The sequence below is a fragment of the Rutidosis leptorrhynchoides genome, chromosome 8 (genome assembly GCF_046630445.1).
Source record: "Rutidosis leptorrhynchoides isolate AG116_Rl617_1_P2 chromosome 8, CSIRO_AGI_Rlap_v1, whole genome shotgun sequence".
NCBI lineage: Eukaryota > Viridiplantae > Streptophyta > Magnoliopsida > Asterales > Asteraceae > Rutidosis > Rutidosis leptorrhynchoides.
Window position 1 is genome coordinate 17319927 of NC_092340.1, and position 18616 is coordinate 17338542.

Sequence of the window (18616 nt, forward strand, 5' to 3'; positions counted from 1 at the left end):
TAAGACGTTGTATAACTTTATGTAAACTTCATTGCTATCAAATAAGTCAGGAATGACCAGATGTAACCGGGAGCCCAGGACTCTTGACCAGAATCTAAGTCATGGCATTCGAGATCCACAAGCTTACCCATAAATGACAACCTAGACATCATTCACTTACGACCGTGAGTAGCGATGATGTTCACATGAATCGTACATTATCTTTGATTAACCTTCACTTTAGGTTTATATGTTATTATATATGTTATATTATATTTATTAATGTATTAACAATTTGATTATCTTATATTATATACTATAAGTTATTATTATTAAATTAGTATAGTTATAAAATAAGTGTTTATTAATAATGTATTGTTATTAACTTACATTATAAGCATTATACTTTATTATATAGTATACTTAGTTATTAACCGTAAGTTATAATAATAATAATATTAATTTAGTATATGTAATATACTTATGTTAATCGAAAATCATACTAATATATGTTAATTCGAATATTAATTCATTAAATATTATATTTATAATTTTTATAAACTTAGTTAATTATACAATTCAGTAGGATATTTTATAAAAATAATTTTATCAAGTTTTTGTATTTATTTCCCACTTTTCTTTATATATATACTCGGTTTATATTAATCAAATTTAATTAGGTAATAAATATTAAATCAACCTAAATAAATAATTTTATATTTTTTACAGGTTCTATATTATGTAAAAATGTTATAAAAATTATTAAATCAAATTTTATATCAAAATATTATTTATTTAATATTTTCTAATTATTTAACCATTGTAATCGGCCTATAATTAAATAAATTGGAAAAATAATTTAAAATTAATTTTTATATTTTTTTTAAAGTATCCAGTGATTCTACTAATCATATAAAAATTTTATAAAAATATTTAATACGCGTTTGTATTTATTTTGTATTTTCTTTATTATTTCTCTCGGTTTAGAATAATGCAAAAGCAAATTCTTTTTAAATACTAATCATCCCATTTATTTAATTTTTATAATTTTTGCTTGTTTATAAAAATATAATAATCTCAAAAAAAAAATTATAATTATTTTTATTACTGTTTAATATTTTATTACGAATTTTATATTGTTTTTATGTTTAAATACTACATAATTTGTATTTAATTATAAATAATATTCCATAAATTATCAAAATTATTTTTATACATCATAATACTTATAATACTAATTATAACATGTAAAAATAATTTATATATATTAAATTCGAATTTTTAAAGAATATACAAAAAATAAAAGCAATTCGATAAAAAATATAGAAAATACCTCAAGTACTTTCCCAAGTTTGTGAGAGAGTTTTTCCAAAGATTTGATACAAGTTTTTATGAAATGGAAGTGGGTATTTATAGGAAAAAAATGGTTGGTGAAAAGAAAAAATATAAATAAAATAAAGGTGCCAATTTTGACAAAAAATAAAAACATGTTAAAAATGTTTTTAATAAGTTTTTGTTTTGGAAAATATTTAGTCAAAATTCATGGGCTCATTATTTAATTTATAAAAAAAATCTCTTTTTTTTATAAGCTAAAAATATATATATATATAATGATTAAAATAACTTATCATTTAATTAATAATTATGTTTCATATAGTTTTAAATATAATACGCATTAATATTAATATTAACTAAAGTTATTTTATATAATTAGTGTATATTTTAGTTAACAAAAAGTGTCGACTAAAAATAAATATTTGATCAATGTCAAATTTAATTATATATTACGTATGGATAACAACCCTATAGTCAAATTAGTCAATTCAGGTATGAAAATATGAGGGTTGTTATAGTACCTACCCGTTAAAAGAAATTTCATCCCGAAATTTAGTTGTTGCCATTAATCGGTGTTGTTCGTACATAGACGAGGATATTTACGTTTTATTTGGTTTTCACGTTCCCAGGTATGCTCGGGGCCTTGCGTGAATTCCAACGGATAGAATATTGTTCTGTTTCAAGAATTAAAATCATACAAACCATAATTTCTACAAGTTCTTCTACGAAGTGCATTTTATTATTAATGCGGAGATCATTCAAAATGATGATGTTATACAAGTCATTTCAGTAAATTGAATATATAAAATGTGTTATGAATAATATCGAGCTCATTTAAACCTTGAGCGTTTATGCCACCACGCTAGGGTAGAAAAAATAGAGAGGAGTTCATGAAAATCATAGTCGTGAAATTTGATAGAGATTGTCATTCTTTACAACAAGAATGATGAATATGAGTTGAAAATATTGTTTTATCAACATTGGGTAATATGGATAAAACGATTCGATTATAGGAAGAGTATAAATGAAGTTATCTTAAAAGTTTGAAATAAGGAAATATCAATTTGCCTTAACTTTTGACATAATTAAAGGTGATTTCTGGAATTCAAGGGATTTAAAGGAAATCTTTATAATCTGTATAAGATTTGATTCTCCGGTAATTAAGGAAATTAAAATTGCCTTGATTGTTGTGTCTAGAATTTTGCTATAAATTAGCTTCTTCTGTTTCATTATCTTCACCACTTCTATACTTTCTTTTTCGATTCATACTTCCAAAGATTGTGAAAATGCTCCATCCAGTTCTTATCCTGGATATTTTTCTGACTATCGTTTCTGTCATTCTTCTTTTTCATTTACCCCCAGAGGAATCTGTTTACTTCTATAATTACCTTGGAGTTATAGTGTTTTTAATTCTCCAGTGTCTTTATGTTGCTATACGCATTGATATACACGGTTTGTAATTTCCGTGTTGTTATCGGGCTTTATATTTTCCCTTATATGTCGGAGCTCTATGCTCTTGTTTTTCCTTCCCGACTTCAAGTCAAGCGAATAATGGTCTAGAATTCATAGGTATGGAGTTTCGAATGATCATAATATATAAAGCAGAAGGAAAGGTAATAGCACGATTTGATTTGTCAAATTACTAGAATTACTAAGGATAGAACTATCAAGAATATATGTTCTTGATATGTTCAGAGGTTAAGTAGAATGTAAAAGTCATGTAACATGGCAAATGATGATTATAAAGTCTATGAATCATCATCTTCCATTAAAAATTTAGCATGACTTACTGTAATATAATCACGTTGGCCTGACGTCATTATATTATACTAACTCATGCTTCAATTCCCAACACTACCTCAAATCATTCAAAATTTAAACTTGTATGTTATAGAAATATAGAAACTAAAACAATTTCCTTTATTATGTAACACAGATAGTGCGAAGTGATAAATAATTTCGGACAAGAATAGTTATGAAGGTATCTTCAGAAGTATAGAGGATATTTATAACGAAAGATACGATGATATCTTAGAATTTTCTAAGATCCAATGATAATGAGGAAAATTCTTCTGTAAGGATTTAGAATGCGTAAGGAGATCTTTTGTGGTTTTCATCAGAATTTGAATCATCTAGATTCTTTGATTACAGGTTTAGTCCTTGTGATTTGTCCATGGTCTCCTTCATGGTTAGCTCAATCCATTTTTCAGTTCTAAATCTGAGCTTTTTCAATATGTCATTCTTTATCATCAAACTTTTGGCCATTAAGACCACCTATAGCTTTTGCTGCTTCGTTAGCATTCTCAAGGTTAACGAATCTGAATCATTGATTATCAATCCGAGGTGTTTTCAAGAATTTTGAATTTGAAGTGTTTAAGCGTAGGATGTAACCATCAATGGTTCTAATTTTGGTGGTTTGACGTGATAATTCATCACAAAATACGAATGAATATATATATGAATTTAGTAATCTTTAGGAAGATAACACCTGCTAAAGCTTTACTTGGATTCTGATATGTTAAAATTAGAATATGTAATTGAATTTGTACGAAAATGGTTGTTCTTTAGTGAATGGGTACATATATCTTGTGAACGTAAGTAGTATAATTACTGATTATTGAAACAGAATTGAAGAATGTACAATGCAATATATTAATGTGAGATATAAATATTTCTCGGGTATTACCTACCCGTTAAAATATTTTCACAATTAACAGTTTGTACAAAAGAACTTTAATTACAATCTTTATGGAGATATACGTTCATATATGTATTCTTCAAATATAATATAGATTTAATGAGTTAATATAATATTAAAATCATTTGATTTGCGGTTGGAACAAGAATAAATAATCTTCAAAACTTGAGAGATTACATAATCGTCGCGGAATATTTCTTTAATGGAGTTATGAATCAATACTTCATCTTTCATTGTTATTGATATACCTCGGTATATGATGTTGGTGCTCGTGGAATTCTTGTGAAATTCACAAGACACGAATAATGTTTTCTAAAAAGTTTCGAGTACATCGAAAATGGAAGTGTAAAATCAGACATGTATTTGAATAATACACTTGATTTATTATGAAATGGAATTTATTGTGCCGAAGCAGTGATTAACGATCATTAAGTCATTAACGAAGGATGTACATTATAGCATATTAGTGATATGAATTAACCAAGTAGTACATACTAGTTAAGATTTACACGTAATAGCTTAGTACGAAAAGATTTATTATTGTTTCAAACCATATATATATAAAGTATACATATATAATTCTTCAGGAAGAATGAGTCAATACATCTTAACTCATTATTACTAATATTTCTTGGTATCTATGGGGCGCATGATGTTGATATCCGAGGTACTGAGTGTGATGTTGAGGCGTGAAATACAGATGTTGTTGTTGGTGATGCTGATGCTCTTGGTGGTGATGCTGATGATGCTTACAATGCTTGTGGTGTTGGTGATGTTGGTGGTATTGTTGGTACTAGTGGTGCTGGTTATGTTGCTGGTGTTGCTTGTGGTACTTGGGTAGTAGGTGTGAGCCTAGCTTCCAAATCGTGCACTGTTTCCTCCAGGGTTTCTACTTTTTGCTCGAGTCTATGGATTTATTCTACCCATTCCTCCGTAAGGTTTGTCAATTCTTGATATTTAGTTCGAAGTCTTCTAACTTCTTCTAATAACCCTATCTGGTTAGAATTCGGGAGTAGAGGACGAATACTGTCTTGGGCTACATCCAGTCGACCTTCGAGGCGGAAAATCCTTGCGAAAAGAGTGAAAGTGGTATTGCGAACAGGTTCGCCGGTAAGCGGATCGAGTACTCCGACGTTTGGTGGTAAGTTTGGCTCGTGATAAGGAGTACCTTCTTCATTTCTCCATAGGGTGAGTATTTCGCGAACCCATCCCCATTTTCTGAAGAAATCTCGGTAATTGATCGGTGGGTGTGCTCCCGTCACGCTATCTTCGGAGCTAGAGGAACTTGAGGAATCAGGTGAGAAATCCATATTATGTGTTTGGAATAAGGTTTGATATGAAATGGGTGTTGAATATTGAATGATATATTCGTCTCCTTGAATACGTATATATAGAAAAAGATTTCCGTAATTTACGGAGGAAATTTAGGAAAAGTGTTAGACAAAGTCTATTGGGATAGATATGATAAGACATGATTTGTCTATACTCCTTTTATGCAATAATTGCAGTATGACGTGTCTAGATTAAAAATGATAAGTATGTAATCAGATAATGATTAAAGACTTTCAATTCGTAATGGCCTATTCAGGTCTAGGGCTTGAGCTATAGGATCCTTTAAATTGGTAATCCAAACCCTTCCATTCTAGAGTTTCGTAGACGCCATCCGTCAAGAAAATTCAATGATCAAAAATAATGAGAAAACAAAGACTTAAAAGTAACGAATATGAGTAGTGATGACATTATAATATCTTTGAGATTCTCGATAACTCAATGACATTTTCTGGTTCGCAAACCGATGCATAAAGGCATAAAGCATATAGGTACGTGGTATAACAAGGAGGTTATATACGTTTGAGTATGAATAGTAACAAATATTGGAGTTTCAAAAATTATGGATAATATTTCATGTAATACATATGTAATACACAAAACCATGATAGATGACATAGGAATGTCGAGAACGGTGTCGCATTTAAATGTGGTGGCAGAATTAAATAGTACTTAGGAGAATGAGCAAAGTTCTTAGATTGGCTCGGCATTCTAAGATAAGTAAAGTTTCTAAAGTATAGTGTAGCATTTAACAGTTAAAGGCAATAATTAAAGACACTATAGTCAAAGGAAGTTGTAGTCCTACATTGCTAAGGTACCTAATTGTATAAGGCACACTTAAAATGCAATCCTGGTTCTCTACAACAGCCTGCTCTGATACCAATCTGTCACACCCCCCAAAATGGACCAGGGGTAATTGTGACCAATCATATCATAACACAGTTGTATAAACGAGAACGACTCTATATGAGACTTTTTAAATAAAACCTTTGTTAATAAAACAGCGGAAGCAGTATTAAAACGTAAAATAAATGTTTATGAACTAAAATATAATATGCGATGTGGACTCCATGCAAGCATCAAATCTATCATCACAAAGTTGCAAATAGCTAGCTCAATCATCACCTGAGACAAAACATGCTTAAAGTGTCAACCAAAAAGGTTGAGTGAAATTCACAGGTTTATAAATAATATCCAAAGTTTTAGACCACAAGATTTAGTTTAAAGTTGATTGATATAGAAATATCAATCTAAAAGTGTTGCTGCATTTTGTAATATCGCTACTAAACAAGTTTACCCTATGACACCTTGTACTGTCAGTGTCGTGGAATCATTATTATGTAACCAAAGACCAACGGTCGAATGGTTAGAGACGTTACTCTCAATAGGCCTACTCACAATAATTAAGTTTGTATTTAAACGTAGCAATTGACGATATTACGGTAGGGATTTAGCATGAATCAAAGCATGACAGCATAGTTAACAATTTAGTACTTGTGTCTAAGTGTAAAACAGTTATAAAGCAAGCATGTGTCTCACCCCAAAAGTTATAAATAGTTAAGTAAACAGTAAAAGTGGGGCTATAAAAATCACCTTAGTAGCACAAAAGAGTATTCCACAAAAGAATTGAACAGAAGGACGTGACCGAGATCTCAACCTAGAGATAGAACGTATGATCAGACATTGCCTAACAGACAATAGTATATAGTACTATATTGATAGTAATGGTTCACTAAATAATTTCCATTTTCAGAAGGTTACTATTTATGAAAAGTTTCCACTTATAGTAATTTTCCAATTTTAAAAAGTTCGGGTTAATCTTTAGCAAGACGTTGTATAACTTTATTTAAACTTCATTGCTATCAAATAAGTTAGGAATGACCAGATGTAACCGGGAGCCCAAGACTCTTGACCAGAATCTAAGTCATGGCATTCGAGATCCACAAGCTTACCCATAAATGGCAACCTAGACATCATTCACTTACGACCATGAGTAGCGATGATGTTCACATGAATCGTACATTATCTTTGATTAACCTTCACTTTAGGTTTATATGTTATTATATATGTTATATTATATTTATTAATGTATTAACAATTTGATTATCTTATATTATATACTATAAGTTATTATTATTAAATTAGTATAGTTATAAAATAAGTGTTTATTAATAATGTATTGTTATTAACTTACATTATAAGCATTATACTTTATTATATAGTATACTTAGTTATTAACCGTAAGTTATAATAATAATATTAATTTAGTATATGTAATATACTTATGTTAATCGAAAATCATACTAATATATGTTAATTCGAATATTAATTCATTAAATATTATATTTATAATTTTTATAAACTTAGTTAATTATACAATTCAGTAGGATATTTTATAAAAATAATTTTATCAAGTTTTTGTATTTATTTCCCACTTTTCTTTATATATATACTCGGTTTATATTAATCAAATTTAATTAGGTAATAAATATTAAATCGACCTAAATAAATAATTTTATATTTTTTACAGGTTCTATATTATGTAAAAATGTTATAAAAATTATTAAATCAAATTTTATATCAAAATATTATTTATTTAATGTTTTCTAATTATTTAACCATTGTAATCGGCCTATAATTAAATAAATTGGAAAATTAATTTAAAATTAATTTTTATATTTTTTTAAAGTATCCAGTGATGCTACTAATCATATAAAAATTTTATAAAAATATTTAATACACATTTGTATTTATTTGTATTTTCTTTATTATTTCTCTCGATTTAGAATAATGCAAAAGTAAATTCTTTTTAAATACTAATCGTCCCATTTATTTAATTTTTATAATTTTTACTTGTTTATAAAAATATAATAATCTCAAAAAAAATTTATAATTATTTTTATTACTGTTTAATATTTTATTACGAATTTTATATTGTTTTTATGTTTAAATACTACATAATTCGTATTTAATTATAAATAATATTCCATAAATTATCAAAATTATTTTTATACATCATAATACTTATAATACTAATTATAACATGTAAAAATAATATATATATATATATTAAATTCGAATTTTTAAAGAATATACAAAAAAATAAAAGCAATTCGATAAAAATATAGAAAATACCTCAAGTACTTTCCCAAGTTTTTGAGAGAGTTTTTCCAAATATTTGATACAAGTTTTTTATGAAATGGAAGTGAGTATTTATAGGAAAAAAATGGTTGGTGAAAAGAAAAAATATAAATAAAATAAAGGTGCCAATTTTGACAAAAAATAAAAACATGTTAAAAATGTTTTTAATAAGTTTTTGTTTTTGAAAATATTTAGTCAAAATTCATGGGCTCATTATTTAATTTATAAAAAAAATCTCTTTTTTTATAAGCTAAATATATATATATATATATATATAATGATTAAAATAACTTATCATTTAATTAATAATTATGTTTCATATAGTTTTAAATATAATACGCATTAATATTAATATTAATATTAACTAAAGTTATTTTATATAATTAGTGTATATTTTAGGTAACAAAAAGTGTCGACTAAAAATAAATATTTGATCAATGTCAAATTTAATTATATATTACGTATGGATAACAACCCTATAGTCAAATTAGTCAATTCAGGTATGGAAATATGAGGGTTGTTATAGACTGTAACAGGATGGCGTGTTTGTATTGATTATAGAAAATTAAATGACGCCACCAGAAAAGATCACTTTTCCTTACCTTTCATTGATCAAATGTTGGAAAGATTAGCCGGAAATAGTTAGTATTGTTTTCTTGATGGTTTTTTCGGATATTTTCAAATTCCAATAGCACCCAAGGAACAAGAGAAAACCACATTCACGTGCCCTTATGGTACTTTTGCTTACAAACGCATGCCATTTGGACTTTGCAACGCCCCTGCAACCTTTCAAAGGTGCATCATGGCGATTTTTCATGACATGATAGAAGAATACATGGAAGTTTTCATGGATGACTTTCCAGTCTTCGGTGATACATTTGAATCATGTCTAGTTAATCTTGAACGAATGCTTATTAGATGAACAATCAAATCTAGTACTTAATTGGGAGAAATGTCATTTCATGGTTAAAGAAGGTATCGTTATTGGTCATAAAATTTCAAAGGAAGGAATTGAATTGGATAGAGTTAAAGTAGATGTAATTGCTAAACTTCCACATCCCACCAATGTCAGAGGAGTTAGGAGTTTTCTAGGGCATGCCGGTTTTTACCTACGTTTTATAAAAGATTTTTCTAAAATTGCCACTCCTATGAATAAACTCCTAGAAAAGGATGCTCCATTCATCTTTTCAGATGAATGCATCAAATCTTTTAATATTCTTAAAGAGAAACTCACTAATGCGCCGATCATGATAACTCCAAATTGAAATCTACCGTTTGAACTTATGTGCGATGCAAGTGATTTTGCAATGGGAGCCGTTTTAGGACAAAGGATTGAAAAACGATTTCAACCTATTTATTACGCTAGTAAGACGTTACAAAGAGCACAAACGAATTACACAACTACTGAAAAAGAACTCCTTGCTATTGTCTTTGCTTTTGACAATTTTCGTTCTTATCTCGTTCTAGCTAAAACGGTGGTCTATACTGACCATTCTGCTCTTAGATACCTATTTTTGAAACAAGATGCTAAACCACGATTAATCCGTTGGATCTTACTCTTACAAGAGTTCGATATTGAAATCCGAGATAAAAAGGGAGCAGAAAATCCGCTGATCATCTTTCTCATCTTGAAAATCCTGAATTAGAAGTTCTAAATGAATCGGCCATACAAGACAACTTTCCTGATGAATATCTATTAAAGATAGATTATAATGAAATACCATGGTTTGCAGACTATGCAAACTACTTAGTTTGTGGATTCCTTGAGAAAGAATTGTCGTTCCAAAAATGAAAGAAATTCTTCAGTGATATAAAACACTATTTCTGGGAAGATCCACATTTGTTTAAAAGTTGTCCCGATGGAATAATACGCCGATGTGTATTCGGAGATGAAGCTAGTAAAATCTTAAACCATTGTCACACAGGACCAACAGGAGGGCATTATGGGCCTCAACTAACAGCAAGAAAAGTTTATGATGCTGGATTCTATTGGCCTACAATTTTCAAAGACGCACACCTTTTTTGCAAATCCTGTGATGCTTTTCAAAGGGCCGGAAAAATAAGTCAACGTGATGAAATGCCACAAAATGTCATTCAAGTATGTGAAGTATTTGACATTTGGGGTATTGACTTTATGGGTCCATTTCCAAAATCTCATAATACTCTCTACATTCTCTTTGCCATTGATTATGTATCTAAATGGGCGGAAGCACAAGCTCTCCCAACTAACGATGCACGAGTTGTAGTCAATTTTTTAAAACGTCTTTTTACAAGGTTCGGAACACCGAAAGCTTTAATAAGTGATCGGGGTACTCATTTCTGTAACAAACAACTTGAGAAAATTCTCAAAAGATATGGAGTAACTCATAAAATCTCAACCGCTTATCATCCATAAACAAGTGGACAAGTTGAAAATACCAACCGAGTTTTAAAACGTATTCTAGAGAAAATCGTAGGATCAAATTCGAAGGAATGGTCCATGAAATTGGAGGATGCACTCTGGGCTTTTAGAACAGCCTACAAAACTCCAATTGGAACCACACCTTTTAGACTCGTTTACAGAAAAGCATGTCATCTTCCAGTAGAAATTGAACACAAAGCATTTTGGGCTTTGAAGACATGTAATCTTGATTTACATGAAGCCGGACGTCTACGATTAAGTCAACTAAACGAATTAGAAGAATTAAGACATGAAGCATATGAAAATTCATTAATCTATAAAGAAAGAACGAAGAAATGGCATGATAAAAGAATCAGAAGTTCAAAAGAATTTAAAGAAGGAGACAGAGTTCTTCTTTTCAATTCACGATTCAAGCTATTTCCTGGAAAATTGAAATCAAGATGGTCTGGACCATTTATAGTCAAAAGAGTTTTCCCATATGGAACAATAGAGTTAATAAATTCAAATGGGATTGAATTTAAAGTTAATGGTCACAGAGTTAAACATTACATACATGGTCCGATGGAAGTTGACAATGAAGTCAATCATAATTTCACCACCCAAGAAAACCTTCAAAATGAAAACATAAATATGTTATCAACAACATATGAAAAATCAAAATTGGAAAATAGGGAGGATTCAAATTGGAGTGATGAAGAAGAATTCTTATACAAACCTCCCATTCCAAGAAATGAAGAAAAAGAAGTTCAAATAGAAGTGAAAGAACCAAGAAAAGAACACCCGAAAAAGGTTTACAAACCAACTCGACTTACTAAAGCAGGAGACCCGGGCGAATTTAGCATTTCTTGCTTGCTTAATGATGGTGCTATATATAATGGACTCGCAGATTTATGAGCAAGTGCAAATATTATGCCTCTTTCCTTATACAAAAGATTAGGTATGGGTAAATTAAAACTAACCAAAATAGGTGTTCAATCATTTGACCTAACCATTAAGCACCCGGTTGGAATAGCAAATAATTTACTTGTTAACGTGGAAAGTTTGACCTTTGTTGCAAACTTCATAGTGATTAATATGGAGGAAAACCTTGATATTCCTCTAATTTTAGGTCGCCCATTTTTAGCAACCACCGAGACGTTCATTGATGTAAGAGAAGGTAGAATGACACTTAGGGATGGTGATACATCGATCACCTTTATGAACCGAAAGTTTAGATCTCCATCAACCAAAACTGTTAGACCAATAAAAACGCATAAGTGTGGGGAAGATGAAGAAACACTTAATGATGATCCGATCACAAAGAACCCCGTTGATGATACGAAATTAGATGAACCCGTTTTTAACAGTTCAACGAAGAAACTTTATAAATGGATTCACTATGCTAGGATTAAGGGAAACTTTAAGTTATGTAACCGATTAATATCCAATTTATCGCCAAAATAAAAGGCAATGTTAGTTGAATTTGTGAAAGTTACGGAGGAAATCAACAAATGGATTGAAGCAAAAGTCAGAGATATACAAGTTGTTGATGATCCAATTGAAAATAACATTAATCACAATTTCAACACCACATCTAACTAAGTGTGGGGAGGTTCGAATCTTTTTAGGGTAATATGTATTTCTGTTAGAGTTAGATATTATGTTTTCGTGTAGTTTCCGAGAATGGAATCCGAATGGTCTTTCCCTAGCAGACCTTAAAGAACTAGTCTTCTCCCCCCATTCTGAATTTTTATTTTTTTAGGTTTTACGAGATGAAGAATTCATGTGAACTAAACCATGGTCTAATGTTACACGCTTTGATCACTAAACGTAATAATGACACACTCCCGAGTGACCTGGTATCAGTAATAAGAGCCAAATTGGACGGAGTAAGAAAAGAACTCAGAAACGATCATAATAAGTTACATTTTGGTAAAGGAAAATCAAAATCCGCAGCGAAAAGAAGAGCACGACACCTTGAAAGATGTCACAAATGCGGAAAATGGTCACACGAAGGAAAATGCTTGACGAATCAGACATATTCCAATACCGAGTTCGTTACTTTATGTAGAGAAGGACTGTTCATATGTTTTGAAGAAAAATCGTTGAATGCTCGAGGTTATGCCTATGTAGCTATGGAAAACCAATTAGTCCGACTATCTTATGAGTGGGTTAAAGCAGGTCTCTGAGAATTCTTTCTCACAGGTAAGTATGTACAGTTTTTATTTTTATTGCTTTTAACCTTTTGATAATAAACGCTGAATCGTTCGCTATAAAGTATTAAATTGGTATTCAATAAAATTAGGTATGTGATGTCGTGCGAGGTGTATATAAAATAGCTTTATATTTTACAAGGAAATACTATTAAATACGATACAATTTTACACAAGATATTTATTTATTTATAGAATGGATATACTTAAACCTTGCTACAACACTTATAGGCAGTGTACCTAATCGTACAGTAGTGTAGTTTTTAGTAAGTTCGGTTCGTTCCACAGGGAAAATCTTTAAACAAAGCTTAACGCTATATTAGTTTACTTTTATAAAAATACAAATATATATATATATATATATATATATATATATATATATATATATATATATATATATATATATATATATATATATATATAAGTAATATTATTATTATAAAGGGGGGTTTTTACCGTTTAATGACCGGTTTGTCGATTTTAAAACTTTAGTCGCAGTTAAAACCAAATATAAAATAATAAATAAATACAAGACTTAATTTAAAGCGTAAAGTAAATAACGATAATGAAATTGCAATAAATGAAAGTGCGATAAAATAAACTTGCGATAATTAAAAAGTACGATAATTAAAAGTGCAATTAAATACAATAACAATAAAAATGCGATAATTAGAAGTGCAATTAAATATAAAATAAAGGAAATTAAATATGAAATAAAAGAATTATGCTTATTTAAACTTCCGTAATCATGATGTTTGACGTGTTGATTTTAGTTTTATGCCCATAGGTTTATTGTCCTTTGTCCTGGATTATTTAATATGTCCGTCTGGTTTTTGTCCATAACAGTCCATCAGTCATAAATATAAAGTGCGAGTGTCCTCGTCAAATTATCCTTATACCCGAAGTTAAATATTCCAACTAATTGGAGACTTAAACTGTAACAAGATTTTAATACTTTGTTTAATAATTACACCAGGATGTCGACTGAGTGTAACCCAAGGTTTTAATACTTTGTTAACAATTATGCCAAGTGTCCTTGTACATAATTTCGCCCCTGTTTTAATAATTCTAGTGACTATTAATCCATTCCCGTGTTCGGTTAAATGAACGATTATTCGTACATATAAATACCCCGCCCATCGTGTCCGATCGAGTGTATGTGGTTATTTATAGGTACGTCTAATTATAAATCTTTATATTAAAATTAACAAACTATCATTTAGTTAAACAAATATAAAGCCCATTAATAGCCATAGTCTAATTTCCACAAGTGTCGTTCTTTTGTCCAAACCCCAATTATGGTACAAAGCCCAATTACCCAATTTTAGTAATTAGCCCAACATCATGATTACTTCGTTTTAAATAAGCATAATAATAACTTAGCTACGAGACATTAAATTAAAAAGGTTGAACATAACTTACAATGATTAAAAATAGCGTAGCGTTACACGGACAGAATTTCGACTTACACCCTTACAACATTCGCTAACATACCCTTATTATTAGGATTAAAATTAAAATTAAAATTAAAATATAAATTATAAATATAAATATTACGTATATAGATATAGAGAGATTGATATATTGCATGATTTTTTACGATCAGAATGCGCGAGCTTTATAGGCAGTTTCAACATTTGGGGCTCCGCGACTCGCGGCAATTTTTGCCTTCAAACTCCGCGAGTCGCGGAGTTTGATTTTCCAGCTCACCAACTTTGGAGTCTTTCTTTGCCGACGAATTTTTAATATATTATAATATTTAAATAATTATAAGAATTATTTAAATATTATATTATATTTATGTGCATAGTTTACTCGTAATTTTTAGTCCGTTGCGTCGAGCGTTGAGAGTTGACTCTGGTCCCGGTTCCGGATTTTTGAACGTCCTTGCGTACAATTTAATATCTTGTACTTTGCGTTTTAAATCTTGTATTCTTGTAATTTCGAGACGTTTCTTATCATAATTGGAACCTCTTTGATTGTATTTTGTACTTTTGAGCTTTTTGGTCGTTTGCGTCTTCAATTCGTCGAATCTGTCTTTTGTCTTCACCTTTTAATATTTAAACGAATATCACTTGTAAATAGAACAATTGCAGCTAAAAGCTTGTCTTTCTTGAGGAATAATGCTATGAAATATATGTTCGTTTTTAGCATTATCAAATATTCCCACACTTGAGCGTTGCTTGTCCTCAAGCAATATAGTCTTGAAATACTAGAATCACTTCGTTATTCTTCACACTTTGTACATCAGTGATTTCTATACGGCGGTATAAACAATGGTAGTAACGATATGGTTTACAGTCCCACATGACTATAAAAATTTAGATCCATTAAGGAAATTGGATCTTTATGAAAACATTTGATCTTTTGAAAATTAAATCTAGTTTTTACCCTAGATAAGTTTTCCGGAATAACCCTTCACCGGTGTTTGCAAAATATTTTTGTGGGTTTGGTGGGTTTCATATTTGAAAATTTTAGCTCAAAACTTATGGTTTTGTATCACCCACTTGCTAACCTTGTATTAGGAAAGCAACACGTCCAGTTTACTTGTCCCGTATATTACCTTTCGGTAAACTACCGTCCGGTTGTAAAGAAAAGCGTTGAACAAGCAACTGTTAAGGCAATGTCCCCTGACATGCTTTTAATTTTGGTCTATAATGTGTCGGACGCAATTACTATCCTTTGTAGGAGAAATAGTAAAGCTTACCCTTATAATTTTCTGGTCTGGCACAAGGTCCTGTCTTTGACCATGCTATGCAACCACCGTTCTTACGGTTGACACTCGATTTGGTTCAGGTGACCTAATGAATTCCAGGTGAATTCCTAGGATTTTACGTTCAATGGTAATGAACGCATTGAAAATGGGTTTTTAGAAAACAAATCGGTTTGTAATTTTGATCAATATATTTTCTCGTTCAAGCTCGAGTTTAGATATCATCGAATTCCATGAGTTTGTAATTCTCAATCTTTAAGGTCAATCTCAAGGATTGAGTAATATCAGGCTTAAAAGCTGATTTTTGATCTTTTAAGGAGATTATCCTTTCTGGGGATCTGATTCATTAGTCTTATCCAGCTAATTTGCACGGTGCCCCCCATTGTACGAGATAAATCCTTCTCATGATTAGGATAAATCTGACCACTTGGGGACCCTGTTTAATGCTGAGGTCCGTGGATTTCCTGCTGATTTTAGTGATTACTTTTCTAGATTTTTCGTCAACCTACAGCTGGTCTGGACGACAACTTCCTGACCTAAATCAAGAAGCGCGTTTCTTTTTTAAAAGACTTTACTTCCTTTTAACGATGGAATTGATTCATCGTGTAGATCCATCTCTTCTTTTCTTTCATCGGGTAAAACAGTTTAGTTTAGTCCAAAGCAAAAGTATTTTCAGTTATTTGTTACAGAAATATGTGACATATGTTTAAAATATCTTGGTAAATTTTCCCACACTTGGCTTTTATTTTCCTTTTTATTGTCCTCTATTCCATTTTAAATGAATTTTAACATTTTGGTTTGTTTCTCAATTTATGTCCTTTCCGAGGTAACAATAATTTCGGTGTTAAAACCTAGTTTTATCATTCATAAATATGTATAAACATGATTTTGAGTTCATTTAATTAAAAATTTTGAAAAATTTTACTAGAATTGGGTAGTCAGTATATAAGACTAGGGCTGTTCTTTATTATCAGATAGCACTAGATTCTAATACAACTACTGCTTTACTAGTATTTTTAATGGTAACCAAGTGTTTAAGATAAAAATTTTAAAAATCCGAAAGAATTTAACCCCTTCCCACACTTAAGATCTTGCAATGCCCTCATTTGCAAGAAATCAGTAATAATTTAAATTATTGAGGGTGATTTGGGTGAAAATGATTAAATTTTACCAAATTTTCCAAACATATTTGTGTTTGTGTTGAATGATAAATGGTGCACATCATTTGTTCATTCCGTCTTGTTGTTATATCACATTTATTTTGCATCTTGTCGTCAAAATTAGTTGCTTTTGCTGAACTTAATGCCGGTCTTTGAAAATGCGTTGTTTTACCCTGTTGTGTACATAAAATAAACTGCAAACATATATACATATTTTTGAAGTTTGGTATATTACCCCACATTCAAAAATTATTAAAATCTAATAATAAAATTTAGAAAATTATAAAAACTAATACAAATCCAACATAAGTATTAAATGTATCAACATTACAAATTATAAAATAAATAAAACTAAGTAGACTAGGGATGATACTGATACCAGTAGGGGTTCCATGCATAACCATATGTGTTATAAAATGCTTCGGCTGGGTTATACGTAGGATACGGTGGTTGGATCTCTACAGACCAGGGAGGGAATATGGGCGATGGAGTAGGAATATAGTTTCTACCTATATGTTGGCAATAAGTTATGATTTGGTTTTGATGAACTTGCCAATCTTCAAATGCTCTATGTCTAGCATTTTCATACTCTTGTGAAGCTATAAACCTTTGCATTTCTGCCATTTCATTTCCCCCTCCTACATTACCTTGCTGTTGGTTTCTCTCAACCTATGGATGTCTACCATTATATCGTGCTGCGGCGTTATTTCGCCTCTTCAAAACTTTCGCACCATGGTATACATTTAAACCTATTGTATCTCGGGGTTCTGGTTCTTCGATTAGTAATCCCCCCGACTTATATCCACACCGAGATATTCAGCAATCAAAGTAATAAATATACCACCTCCTATTATGCTATGCGGTCTCATCCCTCTAACCATAGCTGATAAATAATAACCCACACAATAAGGTATACTTACAGCGCTTTGTGGGTCTCGAATACACATGTGGTAAAACAAATCCTGTTCATTTACCTTTTCCTTGTTCTTACCTCGTTGTGTAATCGAATTGGCTAAAAACCTATGAATTACTCTTAATTCAGCTCTATCTATATCCAAATAAGAGTAATTTCCCCCTTTAAATCGGTGATGGCTAGTCATTTGACTCCATACACCATGCGTATCAAAATTTTCGTCTATCTTCCTACCGTTCAATATCAACCCTCTACAATCGGCAGATGCTAACTCCTCAGGCGTATATATACGTAAAGCCTGAGCCATGTCTAGTAAAGACATGTGGCGCATCGAACCTCCTAACAAAAATCTAATAAAAGATCGATCGGTTAAACTAGCTACCCGATCATTTAATTCTATACTACACAACAATTCTTCACACCATACTTTATATACAGGTCTACGCATGTTGAATAACCGTACCCAATCGTTAAAAGAAGAATTACTATACCTCTGTGCAAGTAATTCCCTAATTGGCCCGGCCAATTCTACAGCTTCTAATGGTCCCCATTCTATGACCCTAGGTACTTCAACAGCTTTAGAATGAAGAGTATGCAAACCCCTTTGGTATTTTGGATAATCTATCCAAAGTCTGTCAAATCTCAGGTTTGGGTGCAAATCTTCCAAGTGCATATCAGAAAATGTCATGACTGGATGAGGTATATCTTGTTTGTAGTAGTTATCCACCTCCTGTTGTTCCGTATTCTCAGCAGGA